The sequence below is a fragment of the Urocitellus parryii genome, unplaced genomic scaffold (genome assembly GCF_045843805.1).
Source record: "Urocitellus parryii isolate mUroPar1 unplaced genomic scaffold, mUroPar1.hap1 Scaffold_40, whole genome shotgun sequence".
Taxonomy (NCBI): domain Eukaryota; kingdom Metazoa; phylum Chordata; class Mammalia; order Rodentia; family Sciuridae; genus Urocitellus; species Urocitellus parryii.
In genome coordinates, this window is record NW_027553586.1 from 4,225,657 (window position 1) to 4,252,698 (window position 27,042).

Consider the following 27,042-nt stretch of genomic DNA (forward strand, 5'->3'; position numbering starts at 1 on the left):
AAAACAATAATAATAATAATTTATTAATTGGTACAGTGACTAAAAAAAAAACTCTAATTATTATTGCTGTGCATTGGGACCCACTCTGCCATGCCTTCCTATCAGAAACTCTTAATACCTCGAATTTATAGACAATAAAAGTCACACCTAAATAGGAATGATGAAAGAATTATTAAGTGTGATTTTTATTGTCTATAAATTCAAGGTATTAAGAGTTTCTGATAGGAAGACATGGCAGAGTGGGTCCCAATGCACAGCAATAATAATAAATTAAAAGGGGCATAAAAAGAAAGAAATAAACTAACTAGCCATACTTGAGGGCAAAATAAACACCTCTGAAAATCAGAGATGAACCAGCATAAACTGTCAACTTGATAGGAAACAAGCAGGGGCACCTGAGAGTTCTGCCTCTGTAGACCTTGAAAGATACAAGAAGGAGGATACAGCAGCCTGGATGCCACTGGACTCCAAGGAATAAGGCTGGGGCTGTGGAAGAGGTGGGGTTTGTGCAAGGTAACAATGGAGAGTTGGAAACTAAAATCTCATTCACAATGAGCCTGAAATTCTTAAATCATTATACATTAAAAAAAAAAAAACGAGTACTAAGGAGAGCCAACAAAATCAACAATCAGCTACAATCTAAATGAAATTAATTCCTAGGTGTACCCTTCTGCAATCTCACGAGTGAAACAAAGCAAGAAGGTTCAGAGGAGAAATGTTTAGGTTATGAGAGCCTTAACACAATCAATGAATTAGCCTCCTGATGGGATTAACTGATTGGTAAATGAAGGCAGGTAGGGTGTGGCTAGAAGAGGTGGGTCACTGGGAGTATGCCTTTAGGGTATATTTATATCTGGGAAGTGAAATCTCTCTCTCTCTCTCTCTCTCTCTCTCTCTCTCTCTCTCTCTCTCTCTCTCCTTCCTTTTTATCCTGTGAGCTGCTTCCCTCCACCACACTCTTCCACCACCATGTTGTTCTGCCTCATCTCTAGCCCCATGAAATGGAGCCAGCTGTCTCTGGACTGAGACTTCTGAAACTGTAGCCCACAAATAAACCTTTTTTTTTCTCTAAAATTGTTCTTGGCACATCTTTTAGTCACAGCAGCAAAAAAGCTGACTTAAACACCTGTTCCTATGACATTCCTTCTCCAATTACCTTCAGTGCATCAGAATTTAACCCTAGATCTCACTTCATATTCTCACCCTGAGTAACTGCAACTAGCCCTAAGTTTTTTTTTAATCAGCTGCTATCAATAAGAATCTTGAATATGTGTGTTTAAATTTTGATCCTCCTACTGAGATACAGATTCCTAATTTCAACTACCTCCTTGACATATCCACCTGGATATATAGAATAGGCAACTCAAACTGACTAGATGGCAAGGCCAATTCTTGATTCAGCCTCCACACCCCCCAACAAAACCAACTGCACAGGTATGGTGGACAGTTTCACCTTTCACACAAATGTTCAGACTCTGAATCTAAAAATGGGGTTTGATACTTTTCTTATTCCAAATATATTCATTCTATTTGCAAGTTCTGCAGATCCAGTTTCAAATATAACCACAACAAGGCCACTTCTCAACACTTGCACAGCTACCATCTCATCTTACTCTCTGTCATGATCCCGCTAAGTCACAGGAGAGCCTCTACCTAGTCCCTTGTTTCTACTCTTCAGGAAAGGTGTGGTAGCCTTTAAAAATTATAAGTTGGATCCCATAACACACAGAACAGAACCCTTAGATAAGCCCCTGTCCTAAAGCCTCATCCTCCTTTCTTCTTCTAGCTCATTTTCTAGTGATTCTTCCAACAAGCCATATGGTTCCTGCTTCAGATCATTGTCTGTGGATCTGAAATATTACACAGTAAATGAGAGGGAAGAGAAAAGGAGAGGACTCAAGAAAACCTAAAAAAAATCTATGCAGAAGATGAAATCAGCTGTCCAGAGAAGGATCTTTAAGTTTATTATCTTTTACAGAATTTATGGCTAAAGTTACCTTTCCTTAATTCTCCCTATGTTATTTCTTTCTGTATTTTACATGGCAGGGATATTCAATGGATGATCAGAGTTGACATTCTTAGCCCAGAGAATGAATAAAAGAAACTCGGCCTTCTTTGTATTTATCAGCTAGTTTGACTAGAAATAAGTGATACAAATCACTAAATGCATACAGGGGTGTGTAGCAAAGTGTGTCCTTTTCTAAAAATTAAGTAAGAGGCAGCAAATAAAATGTTGTTATGCCTGTGATCTAGTCACTGGGCCAGCAACCATAACATCTAGCCATGGCTGAGTTGCAACAGAGCACCCAGAATCTGGGCTATGGCTGTGTGCCACACTACCTCTCATGCAACACTGGAATGTGAACAAATTCCAACCAGCTCCTCAGTAGTAATAAACAGGCAAAAAACAATGGTCTAGTGTTATGCCATTGTTCACTGATATATGCATTCAACATTCCACGAATTGGGTTTAATAAAAACAGGCTTTAAAAGAAACTCATGGGCTCAGAGACTCAAGCATCAATCACAGCCCTGCTTCAATGAGAACGTGTACTTGCCAACACATAACATGAGGAAACAAAGGACAAAGGTAGAGATTCATCCTACTTCCTTAGATCCAACAGCAGTTGTGAATGACATTCTATTAACATCAGTATACATATATGAGTTCATCTAATAAAAGTGAAGTAAATAGCCCCACACCCTGAACAGAATAAGTAATTAACAATCACTCTCATGACAACTGTTTCTAAGTCAGGAGTTCATAGTTGAGAATGTGAGGAATAAAGTCTCTCATTTGGACATCATCTGCAATGATCCAAGTATACATACCTTTTGTGTGTGTTCATATAATGTTTCTCCACCTTTCCATGTAAGAAGAAAAAATGTGTATAATGTGAGTTACCTAAGCACACCAGAAGTAGTGGGTGGAACTGTTGTCCAAATTTTGAGGTGAATTCTGGGGGGATTACCCACTAAATTTCAAGACCAAGAATGTATTCCATATTTGTTGAACTGCCCACACTCAATGAAAATTACCCAAATGATTCCTAAACTATTTTTAAGGTGAATGTGGAGATGGATATAGCCTAATCTCCAAAGGGTTTATGTTTAGGGTGAAATAACTTCCATAGGTAAGAGTAAATCAAACAAAATATAACAAATGGGCAAAACCAAGGTAGTTGACAATTAAGCTTAAAGGGAAGAAGAGACTAACAAGATGCACCAGAAATGGCTTTTGACATGTCCCAGTAGTGAACAGGTGAAAGGTAGCAGCTTCAGCATGAACAGGGGCACATAAGTTAGGCAGTGAGAGTCCATTTAAAGAGGTATAAGAACTTAGGGAAAAGGAGATGCTGAGTCAGCACAACTGTTCCTCACTCCATGCTTTCCTTAATGGTGAGTACCTAGGAAGTATTTTGTTCTAGGAAGATTTGTTTGGCACAGAGTTTTTAGGACACATTATATTTGTGGGGGAATTTTTATGGGCTACAGGATATTATGGACAAAGAAAATCTTCAGGTAGACTGAAATCCATTAGACTAAATAAAAAAAATGGCAACATGTACACAAAATTTAGGTCTAAAAATAGATGCACCCAAAGTGGTTCACAGAATTTAAGGGCTGTGTGTGTGTGTGTGTGTGTGTGTGTGTGTGTGAGAGAGAGAGAGAGAGAGAGAGAGAGAGAGAGAGAGAGAGAGAGAGAGACATACATATCAGACAGCAGGATTAAGAGCAAAAAATTAAGTTCCATTATAGTTTTTATAGCTTGGCATTTCTATTTTCCCTCTTCCCATGGGTTTGACCTATTAATATAAGGAAAAACTATTAGGGGCACTTTTTAAACACAGGAATTATATTTAAATGCACAATATAATATGCATAATGTGATTATAAGGGAATGAGACTGATTTCACAAATCACACAGAAAAATCAGATTCATTATGTAACAGTCACGCCTTGGGTAAATTATAGTCCAGCCACCAAGGGCACTAAATATGCACTTTAATTTGGAGTACAGTACAAAAGTAACCTCACTATCTCATGAGATGAATCATTTATAAATGCTAAAAGATACTAAAAAAGGTGCCCATATAAAGGCCAACTCTAATCTCATGTATTTTACAAATAATCTTAAATAAGCCACTCTCATTTTATACTCAGTTGAACCACATCTTCAACTAGTCTGTTTTAGTTTTTTTTTTTTATTGATTGTTCAAACATTACAGAGCTCATGATATATCATCTTTCATACATTTGACTCAATTGGGTTTTGAACTCCCATTTTTACCCCAAATACAGATTGCAGAATCACATCTGTTACATACTCACATTTTTACATAATGGCATATTAGTGACTGTAGTATTCTGCTACCTTTCCTATCCCCTACTATCCCCCCTCCCCTCCCCTCCTATCTTCCCTCTCTACCTCCTCTGCTGTTGTTCAATTCTCTCCCCCATTTTTCCCCTCCCCCTTGCCCCTCATAACCTCTTATAATTTTGTGTATCATTGAAGGTCTCCTACCATTTCCATATGCTTTCCCTTCTCTCTCTCCCTTTCTCTCCCCCCATTTGTCTTTGTTTACTGTTAGTCTTTTCCTCATGCTGTTTTTTTTTAATAAATAGGAAGAAGTTGTATTGATAGAGATTTTTATCATTTCATTCCTGTTTAGTGGGAAAAAAGTGAACAAGCTGAGTGAAGAACAAACCAGTATACTTAGTTCTGTTTCTGGTTCCAATGATACTGAATAATCTCTGAAATGCTTTGGATCTTCATTTCTTTAGCTGTAGAAGAAGGAAACCTTGCAAGAGGCCTATTCTGTTAATATCTTTTTTGCAGCACTGAAAATCTGCATACCCCATAATCCAAAATTCCATATCCTAGCAAGTCCCTGAGCAAATAGCTCCATTTAAAGCTGGATTTTTGTTTGCTCTGTGGTTTCAGAGCAGGCCTTATAAAGAATGCAATGGTTGTTCTGGGACAAAAAGCACATGAGAAAACCTTTAGAAATAAAGTTGTTTTTAGTATATTTCACATCCCAGGTAATTGTACACCAAAGGGCAACAGTAATTATTCAATAGTAATTATTCAATTGTCACTCTTCCTTTCAGTAGGTTAAAAAATTACACAGGCATTAATTAACTGCAATTTATAATCTAGGTGCTTTTCTTTTGATAAAATACACATGCCATTACAAAATGCAAAAGCAACCCCAGTTATTCTGTTTGAACCACACTATAGACCAATCAGATTTTTTTTGCATGAAGTAGATTTCAGTCATGTCAGCACTAATGTACCACGATAGATTCACATCCCTGAAGATCAAATGATACTACCCATATTTCCAGTTCCAAATTCCATGTCTCAAAGCCTTTAAACATAGTAGATGTCAAATAGAAAAGGTAAAATTCAAACTCCTTTGGAACACACTTATCTAAGAGTTCTTAAGAATTGTTTTAAAAGGAAGACAAAAGCAGACATAACTCTGGAAAATAAAATTATGCTTCTAGACACCTAAGGATACGGTTTACGTTTTCCCAGACATTGACCTGTGAGGACACTTCCACTATAGGGAAGATGAGCTGAAAACCTACCAAGTTCCTTGGGAGATACCTGGTTAGAAAACCAGTATGAGGCTATTTTAAGTTTAATCTACAAGGGAAAAGATGCTCCTTTAAATTTATGTCACATAGCCATCTTATTTTAAGATTGTAGTCATAAACTCAATTTTAATTTTTTTTTATAAAAGAGCCATTCTATATTTAACTTTCCTATCATAATGGCCATATGTAGACATTCTGTCGTAAGTTTTGGTTTCTAATGAATGACATTCTTTTTTCAGGTTCAAAGCCATTTTTCTTAACAGCCTATTTTATATGCACCCACTACCTTTTGATAATTCTTTCATGTACTAGATTTTAGACTTTAAAACAAGCAACTTTGCAGAATACCTTATTGTTTTTCTAGGCGGTTTTGACTCCCTTGATATTTGGTGAATTTTTACAAAAATAATGAGGTCAACCTTCTTTTTAACACTTTCAAAGTAACTTCATGCTATGGCAGATCTCTCAGTTCATGATGACACACTCATACTCAAGGGCTTATGACTTTCTCTGAAGAAAATTTTACTAAGCTCAAAGTAGAAACTCAAAAAGGAGAGACATGTGTAACACTATCTTAATTTTAAACACATTAGCAAACTAAATATAGGTCAATTCCATTTAGAATAAATTAGATTTATAAAAATTAAGACCTCTGAACTAAAACGTAAAGAGATATTAATAGTACTTCTTATTTGTGGGCAGCCTGGCTTTCCACTTCCTCCCATGCACATATATGGTAGGAGCTGTGAGAACTGGGTATAAATGTGCATTTAACAAGCATCTTACACATCAAGGACCTCATGATATTACTTAAGCATTTCTCTAGCAAATTATGTGAATGAAGGTGAAGATCTGCTTAATGGAGATATTAAGCCAAGATATTTAAAAGGTGAAGTTGACATTTCACAACATAATTAAATAGAGTATCACTAACAGCATAAAATTTACCATGAAAACATTTGGTTTATAAAATGTTTAATTTACCAGCAGGTTGCAAGAAAATGTCTATTATAAAGAAAGGGACAATATAGTTTATGACTAAGTATTGCCACTTAGATTTGAAGATGGGTACCTTGTTTTGAAATGCAAACATTCCATTCTCTCAACTTACAACTCTAAAGAAGGCAAAAAAAATCCAGATTTTTAACATTCCTTTCTTAACTGGCCTTTCCTCTTCTCATGCCTTCAGAGAATAAATCTGCAGAGGTTTTTTTTATTTTATTTTTTCCTGTTGTTGTTGTTAAATTCATAAAATCATTGCATTACTTGTTTAAAATATAAAAATCTATTTTGGACATAAGCCTTCTCATTTTATGCTACTTTGTTTTCCAAGTTAACTAAATCACAGTATTAGATGGAATGAATGAGGCCTTTTTAATTTTTTTTTCTTTCCCACCTGAAAGGAAAACATACAACTCTGCTTGTTTCTTTAGTTTCTCACTGAAGATATGCTCATGGCTCCTTAATAAAAACATGACATCAAGTTTCCATTTCCCATAATTCCTTTTGCTTAGTGAATAAAGTCATAATAAGTATGTCAGAATGAAAACAGGAATAAAGTTCTTTTGAGCTGATGGAAATGCCAATGCAGCTTTTTTATAAGTGGAAATACTGACTGTCATCAAAACGGATTGGGTGGCTCCAACAGAGCCTATATTACATCTGATTCACTGATCCCTTTAAAATTCTTGCCCCCAAACTTGGGTGCAACACAAAACCTTCCTGAGACCTGCCAGTTCTTTTGTCAGTTTGCAAAACAAAATACAATGTAAAAATAAACTTTTTGGGGGAGTATGAAATAGCATTTATGTTTGGACAAATCTCTCCCTTTTGGTTATCTTACCCACCTGTTATATCTAGTTTCTTTAGCTAGTAACTATCTGTCATTTGTCATTGAGTTATCGAAGTAAGAACATTTATAGTTCTCTTAGATTTCTCTAAAGAAACAATTTGGGTGAAAAGTCAATAATAGATGTATTTTGTGTATCCATCAGCACTCCAAGTACTTATGAGATAATTAAAATTGGTAAGGAGTCATTGGTTTTATACCCTAAGTGGGGAAATAAATCCAAGATTAATGTCAAAAAGAGTTGTATTCACTACATGTTAAATACAAAATTTCATGGTTAAAAAATGTACTCTTTGTAAAATGGAAGATACTCCAAATGCAACTCCCCCCCACCATAATTTTGTAAATGGGTATGTACAGTATTTTTAAAGAGTGCCTTTTTTTAACTGACATTAACACACTGAAACTTTACCGGGTTATAGGATGGGGCTGTTCATCTGGAAGTAGAACTACTTGTAACAATGGCCTGCAAGATAGCTTGTATCCCCCTTTCACCAATCAATTTTCTGGCTCAGATCATAGGTTAAGTTGTTTAGAATAGCCTAGGAATACTGTGGGAAGCACTGAGAAAGCTTCAGAAATATTTCAGGCAATGCTGAATCTTAGGGCAACTTGCAAAAACTTGGAGACAAGTGTCGAAATGTTTTTGGACAGAAAAAATGAAAACAGTGTCTTGGAATGATGACCTAAGTTAAAATATGGTTTGAAATTGTGAATGAAAATATGGAGACTCACAACACACCAAATTTCTTCATGGCTTCCTGTGCCCTTCATATGAACTTCCTGATACAAAGTTTGAAGAAGAGGTTCCAAAAATCTTTAAAAACCTTGGGTATGAACATTATATTTCTTAGTCTGGGGAAATTATTGGAACCTAAAAACCAAATTCAATAAATTTAATATTTGAGTTAGAAAAGTTACATGTTTTAAAATGATTATTGTGAACAGTACATATAGAATGAATAGAAGAGGAATTATACTGTGGATATATTAGTCTGTTTTGTGTTTGTACTGTATAACAAATACTGAAACAAAGTAACTTATAAAGAACAGGCATTTATTTAGCTTATGGTCTAGGGGGTTAGAAAACCCAAAAGCATGGTATCAGCATCTGCTCTGCACCTTGTGAGGGCTGGATCAAGACATGGAAGAGGGTATCACATGGCAAAACAATACAAATGTGTCAGAGAGATCTGACTTTTATATTAAAGCCACTCCTTCAATAATATTCCTCTAGATGGATTAATCCATTCATGTGGGCTCTGTAAGTCACCTCCCAAAAGTGCCACCTCTGAGTATCATTAACATCTGACTTTATGGATTAAGTTTCCAATCCATAAATTCTGGGAGATGAACATTCACACCATAGCAGTAAGTTAGTACAGAACTACATGTGATAGAGCATGAAGCCCTAAACTGCCGAAGTGATGGGGTAGAAAGTACAGGCTGGTTACCACAGGTTTTTATTTAATAAATATTTTATTTAGTTGTAGTTGAACACAATACATTTAGTTTAATTTATTTTTATGTAGTGCTGAGAATCGAATCCAGCACCTTGTACATGCTAAGCGAGTGCTCTACTGCTGAGCCATAACCTCAGCCCTGGTTACCACAGATTTTATGGAAACAAAAACAACATCATTGAGGTCTAATGGAGTGAATATGAATTTGGAAATGGCTAAATAGAGTAAGCACAGTGTTGGTTTTGGGGATGAGTAGTTCTTACAGGTGGTTTATTGAATTTAGGGAAACAAAAGATCTTTTGATAGGACTCCAACATATTGATTATAAATCAAATTCCACATGTTAAGGGTTTGTAGATACAAATTAATCTGCAGAGAAGAAACCAAAAATACACAAAATCATTTTGAGAGTTAGATGACTAGCACAGAAACACAACAAAATATTTTCTAAACAAGTTAAAATAATAGAATATGGGGAATTTTAAAAACATAACTTCTTGCTTAATTTGCCCATTATTTTTACCATATTAATATGAGATTTTTTTCTCCCCCTGCAGGTATCCTTTTGCACTATCCAAAAGTTCCATGTACACAGTGGGAGCCCCTCATACCTGGCCTCACATTGTAGCAGCCTTGGTTTGGCTAATAGACTGCATCAAGGTATTTGGTTTCACCTTTTAAATGTACACATAGGAAAGTTTGGGCTTTTTCTCTAAAAGGTACTCCTATTTCTCTCCCAGTCTTGCTTTTGCCACTTATCTCAAGTCTGCTTCAAAGTTTTCATTTTTCAAAGTACATTTAAGTTCCTGAGACTATCAACATATGTCATGAGAGGTGAGGGAGATAAAGTTTATGTTGGCAAAGAAGCTGGGACTACAAGTTCTCCCCACTATACCCAGCTATTACTTTAATTTCCCTTTTTAGGGTTCCTCCATACAGACAATTGTCAATATTAAACAAATCAAAACCTCACACACGCTAGGCAAGCACTCTGCAACCAATCTATACTCCCAGCCGCATTGTTTTTAATAGTTGGCAACATAACAAGCAAAAAAAAAAAAAGGTAAATAATATTTTCACATTTGCATTTTGTGCTATTTTATTTGTTTTTGTTGTTGTCATTTGTTTTAACTGTGTTATGGATCAATTCCAGGTGATTGTTAGGTAAACTGTCTATCATTGAGCTATATCCAACCCAAGATTGCCATTGTCTAGTTAAAAATAATTAATTTAGGGCTGAAAGTATAGCTCAGTGGTAGACCACTTGCCTAGCATACATGAGACCCTTGCTTCCATCCCTAGCACTACAAAAAAAAAAATAACAACATATAAAGAAATTAGCCCCTGTCTATATTATGCCCTGGTTTTTCCTTTTGATTTTATGTACCATGTTTTGACTATTCTGAATTATGAATTTTCATCTAGTCTAATGTAGTCTCTTCCTTTTGTAGCTTCTGAGTTTCCTGTCCTACTTAGCAATATAATTTTTAAAACCAGTATGGCCCCCTGACATTTTCTTGGTCATCAAAAGCCCTTAAGTAAATGTAAGTAGGCAGTGGGTGGATGGATTTTGACCCAAGAACCATGCTAGTACATGGAGCATCAGCAGTTGTCAAAAAAAAAAAATATATATATATATATATATATATATATATATATATATAAATCCAATACCAGAGTCCATTAATAAAGCACAAATTACTGAACTTTATATATAACATTTAGACATTTAACTTGTCTCACATACTCCATGGACATGGTAATCACCTCTGCATTCTTGCTATCAGATATCCCTATTAGCACTGGAATACTAACCTTATTCGCCTAAGCATCTTAGTATTTTGTTATGTGTTTGTGAGATAACACCTCCAGATGTACAGGAACTGCTATGACTGGTCAGAGAGAGACCTCTTTTTTGTACAGTCCTAGGATGTCCATCTAGGGCCTCACACATTCCAGGCAATCATTAGAGCACTGAGCTTCATTCTCAGCCCTTTTTATAACTTATTTTGAAACAGTCTTGATAAATTGCCCAGGCTGGACTCCAATTTGTGATCCTCCCACCTAGCCTCCTGAGTTGCTGGGATTACAGATACTGCATCCAGCTAGAAAAAGAGATCTCTTGAGATGCCTCCAAGCCTATTATTTAGGTTGGAATCCCCTCTTTCCTATCTTGCTTTTCTCAGTGTGATAAAATTGAACACTGCAACAACATATAATCCATGAGACACTATAGGTTTCTTGTTCTAATTGTCTTTCCCATTTAATCTTAGAAATTTTATTCACACCTGGGAAGGTCTCCTTTATTCCCTGGTGTTTTTTTGTTGGTTTGTTTTGTTTTTGTTTGTTTGTTTGTTAGTTTTAATTCCTCCAGTTATTTTTCCTAGTATTTTATGGCTTATTTGTGTTTTTCTTCATTTTTTTTGTTTTTTGGTGATTGTGTTTTTTTTTTCTTCTTTTTTGAGACAAGGTCTCACTGTGTTGCCCAGTCTTATTTCAAAATCCAGAGCTCATTTGATCAGCCTTCCAGATAGCTAGACTCCAGGTGTATGCCAATGCACCCAGCTTTGTGTTGTTTGAAACATTTATACCTCTGAAATTTATTTTAGCTTAAGAAAGAGAAAGCATTTTTTTAAATAACTCACTCATATATCTTAGTAACATTTACTGAATAACCAACCTATTGTTTCCCAACAATTTGGAACTGTTCTTAATGTATTCTTAGATCCGTTTTTCCTTTTCTCCTATCCCTGCAACATGGGCATTCCAATTGCTTTGTTTTCTAACATATTTTATATAGTAGAGGCAGGTTTTTTTTTTGCTTTTCACAAGTTATCTAGCTATTCTCAGATCCTCACTTTTGAAGCCATTTTGCTTTTGCTCCCCATTGACATCACATTGAATTCATAGATATATTGGGGGGAGAGGATTTCTATCTTGACAATATTCAGCATCATCATGTGGAAAAGTAGTCAATCTCTTTTTTCCTATCTCTTTTGCTCCTTCAGTTTTATTATTTAGTTTTAATGTATTAAGATAGAGATAATGTTTTTCATGTTGAAGTTCATCTGCTTTAATCAGGAATGGGTAAAGGTTGTTGTATGCTTTTGCAGGATCTATTGAGAGTATGCTTTTCCTCTTGACCTGATTTCCTAATAGCCTCTGTTTGATCATTGTTTATTATTCTTTTGCTACACTCCCAAATTGCTTGTTAATATTTCATAAAGTTTGGTTTCTCCTTTCATTCTCTCTATGCCTCCTTTCAGAGCTTGGCACATAATCAGTTTGAGTGGCAGTAGTTTAAAAAGTCCCCCATCTCCTCTACTGATGACCATGAATAGGAGGGTTGTATGTGCCCCTAGAGTTCCCTGGTAGCCTTTGTTTAATGATCAAGGGGGCAGAGCCTGACTTATCTCATATTCCTCTGCATGCTTTCTGCCTGAAGTTTCACAATCTTGAGAAGTGGTAGTATTTTGCAAAAATGTAATCTTTAGCTGAAAAAAAAATGCCTCAAGTGTATTTGCTGTACTGGAGACTGAACTTGAACTTAGGAAAATTTCTATTAAACAATAAAATGTTATGTGTTAGCACTGGGTCACATCCCAGCTGTTTTATTTTTTTATTTTGAGATAGGGTCTCACTAAGTTGCCTATGCTGGCCTTGGATTTCATAATTATTCTCCTTTATCCTCCCAAATTGCTGAGATTGCAGGTGTGTACCATCATGCCTAGCTATATTCCTTTTTATCTCTGTACAATTTTAAGTTCCAACTATTTCAACCAAGTCTTCTCATTTTAAAACTCTCAATCCTTGCAGTTGAGGCTTCTATAGTTCCTGGAGAATCTGTCTATCTCTGTGTATGGCTCTCCTTGAACCTTGCAGAGTAGTAACAGTTTTCACAAGGACATTTGACATTAAACTTCTATTGTTTTCTTGGGCTCTGCCATACATGTCTCTCAGACTTCATTAAACCATACTGTCACCTTAGGCCCTGTGAATGAAAGACAAGGCAAAAAATGAATTGATAGAGCTCCCTGCATCCACCGTAGACATACAGAAAGTCTTCAGTGCCTTGAGATTAGGGAAAGGGTAGAAGGACAGGCAACTCTGGGCTAAGAACAATGTCTTTCCAAAATCCTGTATATAAGTCCCAGGAAAAGAAAATTTCCCACCAAAAACCACTTTCATTTATTACTTTCAAATTTCAATAACTTTAGTATTTCTGAAATTTTATTTTGTAAAATTCAATTTAAAGTTCATATTTATACATGAGATTTACCAAAATTGAACTCAGAAGAAATAATTATTAGTTCATCTTTTCTATGGCAGTTCTGATTTGAATTCTTAGAGTTACATTAAATTGTGTAAATTCTCAATAGATTAATAGCTGTGTAAGGGTCACATGTTTTTCTCTATGGAGAAGAACTAAATATGGAGCACTTTTTTCCAAAATTTTAAGGGATTTTTTTTTTTACTAAAATTTTAAGGATCATGTTTTAAGATTCAATATAACATCCCAGGAAAACAAACTTTCAGTCATACAATTAAAAGCTTCTAAAAATGACACTAAAAAACAAATTTCAGGGGCGAGGGTGGCGAATTAATGGTAGGACACTTGTATAGTATATATGAGGCACTGGGTTTTATACCTGGCACCACAGAAAAAATAAAACGAAAGGTATTGTGTCCACCTACAAAAAAAAAAAACTATTAAAAAATTGAGCCAGGATCATTGGAACACACCTGTAATTTCAGCAGCTCAAGAGGCTCAGGCAGGAGGATCACAAGTTTGATGCCTGCCTTAGGAACTCCATGAGGCCATAAGTAACTTCATGGGATCCTATCTTAAAAAAAATAAAAAAGGACTAGGAATATAGTTTCATGGTAAAGAGCCTCTGGATTCAATCCCTAGAACCACCCTACCCTAAAAATTGACAAACATGAAAGCCATGTTTTTCACATCTAGACAATCAACTTACTATGCTGTTTATTTGCTAACTAGATACAAACTGCCATGAAAGAAAGCTCACCTTTATTTGATGATGTACAGCCATGGGGAGAAGAAACTGAAGATGGAATTATGCATAATAAGATAAGATGTTTTATGTTATATAAGATTTCTTTTCCTCCTCTTATAGAATGAAAATATTAATGATATTTTAATGTAGTTGTTAATACAAAGGATAACAAATTGAATCTTAGAATATTACACATAGGTTCTTTATTTTGTTCTGACTTTTTAGTTTAGGCATATTGTCACTTAGAGTTACCATGCATTTTTTTATAGAACTATATACTTTTTTTTATACAACTATATACTTTACTGAAACCTAAGCTGTGTGACAAGCCTCCCCTCCTCCATTTCCTAAAATATGCCAATCTATATATCCAAATGGAATAAATACTAGATCCAAGGAATAACTTTTAAATGTTGAGATTATGCACTTGTGTTCCCAGCATACATAAAAGATCAATTACCACACGGGCCCCTGGAAGAAAAGCTTTCTATCTCTAATTTTAACCTTCAATCTTTGGAGCCTTTATCACAAAAAGAGAGTGAAAATAATTCCATTCTCATCTTTTATTACCGCCTGGTCAATAGTTCAGAGATATATCAACTGATGTGGTATTACTGCCCGCTTTTTGAGCAAGAATATGCATGTCCTTTAGTACATCAGCAGTGATCCCAGCTGGAACTGCTTCTTGAAAGCCTTTGATCTTACCCTAGAGAGAGTTCTCCCACATTGCAACATATGTTCTCAGCTACATTTAGTTGTACCTCAGTTTCACCCAAATATAATTACCACCTATTAACTGTTAAATTTCTTGACATTCATACAAAAGGTTTAAACCATTAAAAGTTATTCTTTCCATCAGAGCTATTATTTCAAATGATTAAATACGGAGAAACACTTTGGAATCTATAAAGTGCTATTTTTAATTATAAAGAGTTTTCACTGTATTAAATTCACCAGATTCTGATCCTCAGCTTTGTGGGTCTGTAAACTCATTTTTTTTTAATCTGTAAGATTAAAATTGAATAAGCTTAGGGAAACTTATTCACTATTACTAAAAATCACAAGAGACTGATTTGAAGTCGAATGAAAATATATTATTTTATCATCAGTGGTAAGTCTGTCCAGTTATAGGAATACTTGTACTATCTATTTAAGGTACTCCGTCCATAGCAACCAAGTAATGAGAAAATTGCTTGTAAGCAAAGAATTAGCACAAAGGGAATTGCTTTGCTTTCTAATAAAAATACTCATTCTCAGGAACCAAAATACCCGATGATAACAAAATAGAGTGTTACTTTCTCTTGGATAAATATTAAAAATTTTGATGCTCTACTGTTTAGATCTCTACTTACCAGGCTGTTTTTGAGCTGGAAGTTGCAATGTAATTATAGCAAGTTTCCTTGTTTTTTGAGCTTGAAATTCTGAAGATATTTTAAAATAGGAAATACATATTTATACTTCTTATTTATACCTGGCCAGTCATGACATGAAATGTAAAAAAACATTCCCTTATGTTCTGCTGTTGATGTACATTCCTGAAGAGTAACCAGGTCAATTTCAGCTTTACCATATGGGAAAGGAAGCAAGATAAATGACACACTTTTTTTAAGAGAGGAATGTTCCTAGTAATCTAATACTACATTTAGATGTAGCATGCTGAGAATGTATAGCATATAGGTTTCTGTCTCTTAATCGTACACATTTATATAACTACTCAGTGTTTCTGACATTTTTTATTCAAAATAAATTTTTATTTAGAAATGTGGAACAAACTAACAGAATTATGACTTTATTTTTAAAATCTGCTTTACCCAACCAGTTATTTTTGGACTACACCATAAAATGCTATGAGAGTTTCATGAATGGTGCTGACAGCTTTGAAGAGATGAATGAAGAGTTGCAGTCAAAGCTGAGTAAGTATTCTCATATCCAGTGTGTTTTTCTTCAGTCATTTACCTCTGCTCTTGGTATGGTAGTTTATTTTGCCATATCTAATATTCATAAGAGCTCTGTACTTTAAATGCATACAGATGCCTGCAGATTTTTTCTTTGGTAGAAAAAAGTAGTAGTGGAGTACAGAATACTGGTGTTGATGTCAGTCCTAAAGTTTCTTAGTGACTGTGCACTCAACAAAAATCTTCATCACTCTGACAAAGCTTTGCAGGATTAGATGGCAGTATAATACCAAACACAACCAGCAGCATTGAAATTAATTAATAAATGTTATTTCTCTAAACAGAGAGAATGTCCTTGCTTTACTATTTGAAAACTTAATTAGTCAAAAGACCTAAAGTCTCATTTTAAATTCGTAGAAAGTTAACAGATCATTGTATTTCTAAATAAAAAATATTTTTGTATTCAGTATAATCTGGTGACAGCCCAATATATTTACTGGCTAACTCTAAAATGATCCAGGGACATTATATTTTATTGTTCCTTAAGTTAGAATTACCATGTATACAAAATGTCAGAGAAAGGTAAAATAGATTAAGATATATGAAGCTGTTCCTTCAAAAACAATCGAGTCAATCAAAACAGGATAATATCACCTCGCCACTCATGGCATGAAATTTAAAAAAAAAAAAAAAAAAACATTCCCTGATGTTATGCTGCAGATGTACATTCCTTAAGAGTAACCAGGTCAATTTTAGCTTTACCACATGAGAAAGAAAGCAAGATAAATAACACTTTTTTTTTTAAGAGAGGAAAGTTCCTAGTAATCTAATACAGAATGCATCTAGTGAGATATTTTATGTTTCTCTATATAATTAAGCATATAAATTAATTCATTCATTTACCCATTCAAATTTTTGTTGTATATCTAGTATGTGTTAGGCATCATTTAGACACTGGGGATACAGTAATAAATACGAGATTAAAAGAATTCTTGCCCCTATAAACTTACATTCTAATAGAAAGAGAAGTAATAAATAAACAACTATAAATCAAGTGGTGATTAATGCTATGGAGAAAAATTCAAGTTAGGGTATGGGGAATAGAAAGTATAGTGCAGGGCTGGGATTGTGGTAGAGCACTTGTGTAGCATATGTGAGGTACTGGGTGCGATCCTCAGCACCCACATAAAAGTAAATAAAATAAAGATATTGTGTTCATCTACAACTTGTCCACTGGACCTACCCAGAGGCTGAAGCAGGAGGATTATACGTGTAAGGCCAGCCTGGGAAAAACTTTGTGATTTGACCAGAGAGATAGAAGGCAAAAAATATTGTGGCCTGAGTCTTATGAAGTTTTTTGGGTTTTGTCTCCAGAGGATTTATATAATGTAGATGCTTCCAAGCTGGAATAATTAGCATCGAAAAACAAAGCATTGAATGAACAGATTGCAATATTGGAACAAGAGAGAGAAAAAGAGCCGGTTAGTAAATGTGTTTATGTACTTCCTTGAGAGCTCTTATAGATTCTTGGTCTCCTTAGAGAATACTGGCTGTTTTTATAAAAAGTTTTTTGAATGAGCTAACAAAGTAAGCTTCTTAAAAGTTAAATATTACATAGAATAAATTCCCATTGAAAACATGTTTGATATCTATGGAGTTTTTCCCCCCCCTTGGGATCTATCAATCTTTGACTAACAGTGTTCAGAATATGATGAAAGGTTTCTACCTTTTTACATAAGACCAGAAATAGCTTTTGAACAAAGTCCTCATGGTATATATCTCCAAGGAACAATATTAACAAAAAGCCCTGAGTTTTATAATTACTATAAAAAGGAATAGTGATATATCTGATTACATATAATCCTAAGTGTTTTCTAAAGACTAAATTAGAATACTGATATTTTAATTTGATTTTGTGTATTACTAACGAAGCACACAGGCTGTTGTATAAAATAAACAATTTTAAATGATTGTTTTGTTTTTTTTTTTTCCTCTTTGGCCCTTGTGGGGATTTTTTGTTTTGTTTTTTCTATTCTAAACTGACTTATTGAAAAGTCCATGTCTTTATATAGGTAATAATAATATAGTGCTTTTTCATTTGATTCCTCCTAAAATGAAAGGGAATGCTGATTAAACTTTCTCTAAGATGAATTTAATAACATTGTTTTCTTTTAAAATAAAGTATGGAATGATTATTGATGAGAATAACTAATTTAATATTATTTTCTCTTAAAGAACCGTCTAGATTCATTAAGGAATTTGAAAACTTCCTTACAAGCAGATGTTCAGAAATATCAGGCATACATGAGCAATTTGGAGTCTCATTCAGCCATTCTGGACCAGAAATTAAATGATCTCGATGAAGAAATTGCTAGAGTAGGTAAGCACAGCAAATGCTGAAAGAAATCATTCAGATGTGTATTGTCCAATATATGCCAAGACCTTTGTTATCTATATCTATTTTGTTTCTATGGTAAATTTTTATAGCTGGTTACCAATTTTCCAATGCCTTTTCTGTTTTCTGAAGCTGCTGTAACAAATTACTGCAAACTTGGTAGTTTAAAACAATAAAAACTTACTCAGTCTATAGTAGTTACTGAGGTTGTATGTTCAAAAACCAATAGCACCACCCTCCCCCCAAGGACTTAGTGTGAATCTGTTCCTTGCCTCCTCTAGCTTTTGGTATTGGACAGTGTTCCCAAGCTTGTATAAACATCACTACATTCTCTGATTCTCTGCCTTCATCTTTATATTGCCTTCCATGTGTGTCATTTTTTTTTAAGATGATGAGATGGAGTTGCCAGATTACCTAGGCTGGCCTTAAACTTGCTATCCTCCTACCTAAGCCTCTCAAGGAACTGGGATTAAATGCTTGTGCCACTATGTTCAGTTCTCTTCTGTGTGAAGTCTCCCTCTGCTTTGATGTCACAAGGATGCTTGTGATATTTAGAGCCCACATAAATAATCCAGAGCCTTCTGCTTGTCCCAGTATTCTTAATCAGATCTGCAAAAATCCTTTTCCAAATAAAGTAATGTGTACAAGTTCCAGAGATTAGGACTTCATATATTTGTGTCACCATCATTCAACCTCCTCCACTTTTTTAAGCACAAGCTCTCGAAAGTCAACAGGGACCTACCCTAAGAACTCATGCTGCCTGATATGTGTGTGTGTGTGTGTGTGTTATTCTATATTTTTTGATTCTGCTTTGTAATTAATAAGCCAGACTCTTGATCTCTGCCTGTTTCAGTGTGTTCTGTCTTACTCTCCATTGCTACAAACAAAAGCAGCTCAGCAGCTAAATCTGAAAATATGCAAATACTACAATTCTCAAGAAGAAAAAGCACAACTAAAGAAACCTTGTTTGTATCCTGAGTCTCCCTATCTTTGTTTTCATAAACACATATCCATCTTAATTGTGAAGTTGGCAAATAGTGTGGCACACGTATTTGATAGCATCTAGAAGGAGAGCAAAGGAAGGTATCTACAAATCACAAAACTGTTGGGCTACAGTTTAAAAGTAAATACATGAAAAATTATCCATTACTTTCTCAGAAATTGGCCTTCTTGTATTTTATTTTAGGACTTTATAAGTTGAGTCTGTACCATGCAGAAATTATATATTTAATCCTCAGGAATTTTGATTTAACTCAGTCTATGGAGTATTGATCATCTGTCAAGTCAAGGCTTGTAATTATCCCAAGAATTTGCTAAATCAGTTTTTTTCCAAATGACTGTGATTATGTATGTTTAATTTGCTCTATACAAACTAAACTAGTCACTATCCTTTGTTTGTTCTCCATCATGACAAGGAACCATAACTAATTTATTATTCTAATAATGTTTGTAATGTAATTAAGTCAATAATTTCTAACATTAATACAGAGTCTGTTCCTTATTAGCATATAATTAAGAGAATTGTCATATTTCCTACTTATGAAAACTTTTTCCCAAAAGTTGCAAACTGAATAGATAAGAGAGTAATACTTCAACTATCATTTGTCATTTCAAAGTGGTTTAGTTTGAGAGCTTAATTTTTTAACAATTAACCTAAGATGTCTTAATTCTTGGGAGTATTTTAACTTTCTTGATTATTTAAAGCCATTTGCAGCCAAGAATGTAAAAGAAATATTTAAACTCTAAACATATTTTTGAACAGGCATTTGTGATGAATACATAAAGTTTTACCTAAATCAACATTAATTTATTTTAAGTTCAGATGAGGAGCTTCCCAAATATTGGGCTTGGGCTACAGATAGGTTATAATAAAGTTGAGCCAGATATGGGGTACACACCTGTAATCCCATCAGCTCAGGAGGCTGAGGCAGGAAAATCACAAGTTCAAAGTTAGTTTTAGCAACTTAGCACAGCCCTGCAACTTAGCAAGAACTTAGCAAGACCCTGTCTTAAAAAAAAAAAAAAGAAAGAAAAAGAACTGGGGATATGAGTAAGTGGTTAAACAACTCTGGGTTTAATTCCTGGTACCAAAAAAAAAAAAAAATGACATATTGGTCCTCTCAGCTCTCAAGATGATGTTCTTTACCCAGTTAGTCAACTCCTTCCCTTTATCCCAACCTGTTATAAAAATATTATCATATCTGTGTAAGGCATGAGTGATAGGATGTTGGAAAATACTGATTTATTTAAATAAAAACTTTATCTTTTAAAATATATTTTAGATATTCATGGACTATTTATTTATTTATTTATATGCAGTGCTGAGAATCAAGCCCAGTGCCTCACACAGGGTAGGCTAAGCAAGCGCGCTACCACTAAGCCAGAACCCTAGCCCTAAAAACTTTATTTTAATGAAATAAAGTTTTTATATTCGTGGATATGGTTTTTCTGGCTATTTGAAGAGTCATCTATTGGGCCTGGAGTTGTGGCTCTGTGATAGAGTGCTTGCCTAGCATGTGTGAGGTACTGGGTCTGATTCTCAACACTGCATACAAATAAATAAAAAATAAAGGTACACTAAAAACTAGATATTTTAAAAAATAAAAAAATAAAGTTTAATTTAAAAAAATCATATATTAAAAGCATTTAAATGAATATTAACAGAAACAGACTATCCCTCTTAAGTACAAATATTCTTAATTGTAATTATTATGTATTAGGTTACAGTTTTTTTCATATACTACTTTCTGAAAACAATAGTAAGACAACAGAGAAATAAGATACTAACAGAACTTTAACTGTATTATTTCTAAGAATGTTATTATCAAAGTGAGACCTAAATTAGCCAAAAGAAGAAGAAATATGTATATACACAACTTGGATAGGTAGACATCAGTCCTGTTAAATAATGGCATCAGTTTTCTTTTAGGAATTGAAGAATTTAAAAGTTTTTTTTTTCCAATTCAGAACTAGAATGTGAAACAATAAGACAGGAGAATGCACGTCTACTGAATGTTGTTGATAACCAGAAGTACTCAGTTGCAGACATAGAATAAATCATGAAAAAAATGATTTGCAGCAAACCATTAATAAATTAACCAAGGATCTGGAAGCTGAACAACAGCAGTTATGGAATGAAGAGTTAAAGTATGCCAGAGGCAAAGAGGGGGTAAGTCGTACCATTTTTGGTGGCAACTCATCAGAGTTGACCTTTTTAAAGGTCTGTTCCAATTAAGAAGAACTTGGAGGTAGACTAAATTGGCTAAAGAGGTAAAATTGTCTAACATTGACATTTAGCATGACTAAAATACTCATTACTTTTATGTCAATTCAGTAACACTTTCTCACAGTCATATTTAAGGTATACTGTATTTTATAACAGTGAACAAAGAAATAAACAAAAAAATCTCTCTTAAAACCATGAAATAATTTGTATAAATCCCATCTGTAGAGGGATACAATTCTGTAACAGCCACCATGTGCCACTTACTCTGCTGGGCATAGGGGAAATAAAGATAAAAATGTAAAGACTCTTCCATCAAGAAACATCTGACCTAGCCCAGCATAGTTGCAAATGCTCATAACCCCAGCCTCTCAGAAGGCTGAGGCAGAGATAACAAAAGTTTGAGTCCAGCCTCAGCAACTTAGCAAGACAGTGTTCCAAAACAGAAAATAAAGATGCCTGGCCATGTAGGTCAGTGGTAGGGTTCCCCTGGGCTCAATCCCCAGTACAGTACTACCCAAAAGGAAGAAAGGATTCTCCTTATATTTTCTATTGTGAGATCAAATTCTAATAGATATTTGCACAAGGTGCTAAGGAAGCATATAGTATAACTAACCCAGATTTAGTGTGCATGATGTGGGGAAATGGATGAGAAGGTTTTTAGAAAAGGCTTCCTTTAAGAGATAACATTTCAAATTGAATTAGGAAATATAAGAAAGAATTAACATGGCAACTCTTTTTTGCATGAATTAGCAAAAAAAAAGGAATATATGGGAAAGCTCAGACTAAGCAGCCTAATGTACAAGCTTTTCTTGTAGTTTAAAAGACCAAACTTTTCTTGTAGTTTATAAGACCTGAAAACTCTCAGAGTTTCATAGTTTTAAAAATTATAAAGAAGTATAATTACCTCTTCAGAAAAGTGTTATTTTTGGTAATGTGAAAAATGTGTTGGAAGGGAGCAAAACAGTTAAATAAGGATCTGTATCAGTAATCTAGGAAGAAATTACAAGCTAAATTTAGGTAATGCTAATAGGGATTCTAAGAAGTGAGTGGATTCTAGCTACTTAGGAGGTACAGTAAATGAGATAGTTGAAGGAGAAGAGGAACAGCCATGTCTCTAGCTTGCACAGTTGGATGAGTAATAGTACCACTCACTTGCGAATAGAAGAGAAATAAGAAATAAGTCAGGAATGGGGATAGATGTAATGTTTATATGCGGCATCCAGGGCATAATAAATTATTGTATATATGGGTTTAGACTTCAGCATAAAATAACCAAATTACTTAGCCTAAGCTTAATTTTATAGATAATACTTTAATATTTTAGCCAACATTGTTGATAAAGTAGACTTTCTGGCCATATGAATTTTTAGGTAATGAAAAGTTACTCTTATTTTTGTAGGCAGTCTTCATTATTCCTGCCATACTTAATTTTCATGCATTCTTTACTCTTGCTTATAGCCTATTAGTTCCAGTTATCTTTTTTTTTTCAATAAAAAAAGGGTTTAAAGGGCTTTTTTTATTTAATGGAGAAAAATAGAGAGTAGAGAGTTTCAGACTTACATTTTTGCTTTAAAGTTTTTCATTCTTTGATTTTCATTTATAATGTTTGCTTATTGGTAGATTTAGTTTGAAAATCTAAACCTTAATGAGAAAAATTTAGCATTTGATTTTTGTTCCAAAATAATGATTTTTTTTATCTTATAACCTCTAGTACTTTCCTTATTACAGTTTTTTTAAAAAAATTTTTAGTTATAGTTGAATGCAATATCTTTATTTTGTTTGTTTATTTTTATGTGGTGATAAATATTGAATCCAATGCCTCATATGTGTGAGGCAAGTGCTACACCAGTGGGCTACAACCCCAGCCAGTATTTATTACACATTTATCACATGAGAAAAAGTTGTTAAAGCACAGCAGCTTAGTTTTCCCTAAGGGGGAAATACTAGTTTTTATTCCTGGTCAGATTTATAAACTGCATTATAGACATAATCAGAGAGAATTTGGGTTTTTTGTTTTTGTTTTTGTTTTGTTTTATTGTTTGCAGTGGTGAGGTTCAAACCCAGTGCCTCTCAAGGGCTTTATCACTGAGCTACATCCTCAGTCTGCAGATAGTTTCTTGAACATTCAGATTTTAACTGATTTATGGAAAGTGTGAATTTTACACACCGACATATATGAATCTCAATATGAAATGGACAGTTCAATATTAACAAAGCTTTACCTTGTTCCTTTACCCTGTTTTACATAATTTTGCTCTTTCCTTAGCCATCTGTTTTCTTTCTTCTTCCTGACATTGCTAGGTAAACTCTCCACTTGTGCATCAAGGAGAAAAAGGGGAATTTATAGGAAATAGGTGTTGGAGTTGTAGCTCAGTGATAGAATGCTTACCATACTTGAGGCTGTGGGTTCAATCCCAACAAAGAGAAGGAAAGGGAGATGGCCTCTGGTGGTCAAAGTCTTCAAACCTAGCCTAGAATTTCATAAACCTCGGGTTTAGCCCTGGATTTGCCACTACCCACCTATGTGACCCTGTCATGTCATCTAACCTCCCATAGTCTCCATTTGCTTCTTCAGGAAATTAAACATGGTTAGACTTAATCAGTGTATCTGAAATTAATTACTTCACTACACCTTATTTCACCAGCACTGTATAATAAAGTGAAATCTAAGTTTAATAAACTACAATTAGTATTTGGATGATTAGGCTGAATGGAGAAAAAAAATGAGGAAGTGGGAAAGCAGTAGACTGGGGATGAGCCATAGCAAGACCATGGACAGTGCAAACAAAACTTAGAGAATTGGGTTCCTCAGAATTAGTTAAGAGAGATATTAAGGATGGTGGCAGTACACAAAAGATCAGTATGAACATTTCATTCATTTATCATCCTACCCCAGGACTAATTTTTGTTTCACATCTCAACTCTGGTATTAGCCTTCTGGAGTTCTTTGTTGAGATGGACATTGTACTAAATCTATATTCATCAGGAAAGAGTGTAATAAATTTTTGCTGTTGGAATTGATGAGGGAAAGAGAAACTAGAGACACATGTGTCACACATATGCTTTCCGTACAGTTTGAAGAAAAGAACAGAAGAAACTACTCCCAGCATCATTTAGCATAAAGACAAATAGAACTACATACTTTAATGATTCCAAGAGAGCTAGTATATTATAGTAAAGTAATAGAAATTATTTCCTAATTTATTATTAGAAAAATCTTAATATACAAGTAGTATTGCTTTGAGATCTAATGCTTTTTTTGAAATTAAAAATTATTTGCCATTGCATTTCTTTACTCAAAATTTATGAATATATAATAGTTATCAAAAACTAAGTACATATTAAATGGAGAAAGCACTATAAATATAAGTTTCCTAGAATCCGCCATTTATTTATTCAATCAAATAGTAAGCATCTACTATATGTCAAGCATTGTTGTAGATACAGTAGAGACAGCTGTTTTCATGGTGATTACATTTCAGCAGTTAAAACGAGCGATTTTTTTTGTCAGTTAGTGATGATTGCTATAGAAAAAAAGAAAAGTGAGGTTTGAGAAAAAACATTGGGGCTACATTAGAAGGGAAAACTTTCTGATAACATAATTTAAACAAAGCCCCATTGGAAAGAAGGAGAACAGGAAATGTGACATACGTTACTAAAATATTTTTATTGATACAGTTAAGATAGAATTTTGAAACTTAAATAATTAAATTTCACTTATTTTAAATAAATGAAATGTGTTAATTTGTACATTGACAAAACTAAGGTTTTTATTTATGTTTCATAATTTTTCTGTCTAGCATTTGGAAAAGTAAGTATTAGTTAAAACCTGAACATGGACACTTATTCTAAATTGTTTATGAGGTAAATGGAAGAATAGTAATATACTACTTACCAATCAATTATAGTCTTAAAATTATTATATAGATTTAGTATGAATAAAACCTTTCATCTTTTATGTATTTTTAAGTTGCCACCCTTATTACTAAAAATTACTAAATCACTAAACTACTAAAATAGTCATAACATTTTGCATAAAATTGCAGAAATACCAGTTGAAAACCATATGAAATAGGGCTACTTTATTTTTAACATTTCTTTTTGTGTTCTCTCCTTAGATTGAAACACAATTAGCAGAATATCACAAACTGGCTAGAAAATTAAAACTTATTCCTAAAAGTGCTGAGAATTAGAAAGGTTATGACTTTGAAATTAAGTTTAACCCTGAAGCAGGCGCCAACTGCCTCATCAAATACAGGGCTCAAGTTTATGTAAGTAAATTACGAGATTGTTATCTGAAAGAATTTGAACTTAAATATGTCCATATCCCAGGACTAAAGAGAAAGAACTTCTTGGTCTTCTTTCTTCTTGGTGGTAGAAATCTTGTCTTTGTTACAGCTAACTCTTCAAAGTATAAAACCTTTTCTTCTTCTCTAGCTACTTTATTCAACTATCCATAAGTAATTAATGTATATACAAGACAAACACCAAGACTGTACAGACAAGCATGACAACCTTTGCTCCTAGTTCCCTCATGGGAGAAAGATATAAATGAATGAATGACAAATATGTGCTCTATTAGAAGTCTTTACAAGATATAACATGATTGGTTTTTCCCAGGTAGCAATAAAACTCCACAGAGATGGTGACCATGGAATGAAATCTTGAAAACTGAAATATTCATGGGATGGTGTGTGAAAGGCACAAGGACACACATGAAAGCATAAGATGTAACAATGCATTAAGGAGTACCAGCAGTCAACAATGAGAAATCTATGCCTAATTTTGCAATATGACCAAGGAAATAATTTTGGGAAGAAAATTTTTAGTTTGCTCTATCACAATGTCTTACTTATTCATAAATTTTAATATTTTATTGGCCCCTTAAAATGCCCTCTTTCATGATACTTACATTTATGTTTTTGGGTTTTTTTGTTTTGTTTTGTTTGTTTGTTTTTTTGTGGGTGTGGGGGTTATTGGGGATTGAACTCAGGAGCACTCAACCACCAAGCCATATCCCCAACCCTATGTTATATTTTATTTAGAGACAGGGTCTCAGTGAGTTGCTTAGTGCCTCATTTTTGCCGAGGCTGGCTTTGAACTCATAATCCTTCTGTCCCAGCCTCCTGAGCTGCTGGGATTATATGAGTGTGCCATTGCTCCCTGCTGATACTTAGTTTTTTGAATAGAAGGTTGTCAAATTCAAAAGCTATGCACTTTTTCCCTTGAGAATTATTCAACAAATATTAATTGAATATATATTATGTTGAAGACCAGCTACTATGCTAGAGGTAAAATACATAGATAAAACCTTTACTTTCCTGGAGATTAGTTTATTAGTGGACTGAAATGGGTTAAGTTAGACTTAGCCAGATATAGTAGTACATGCCTATAATTTATTCTACTCAAGAGACTGAGGCTGGAAGGTGGCAATTTCGAGATCAGCCTCAGCAATTTAGTGAGCCCCTTCCTCAAAATTAAAAAAAAAATAATTGACATGCCTGGGAATACAGCTCAGTGGTAGAGCACCACTATTTAAAAATTTACCCCAAATTTTTAAAGACCACCATAATGGCCTATGAGTTTTTCTTT

The 27,042-nt window shown here is 34.2% G+C and overlaps 1 pseudogene; it reads left to right on the plus strand.

The window, feature by feature from the left end:
* Nucleotides 1-1,376: 1,376 nt before the first annotated feature.
* The window catches only part of LOC144252318 (kinetochore protein NDC80 homolog), a 34,745-nt pseudogene continuing 9,079 nt past the window's right edge, over nt 1,377-27,042 (plus strand).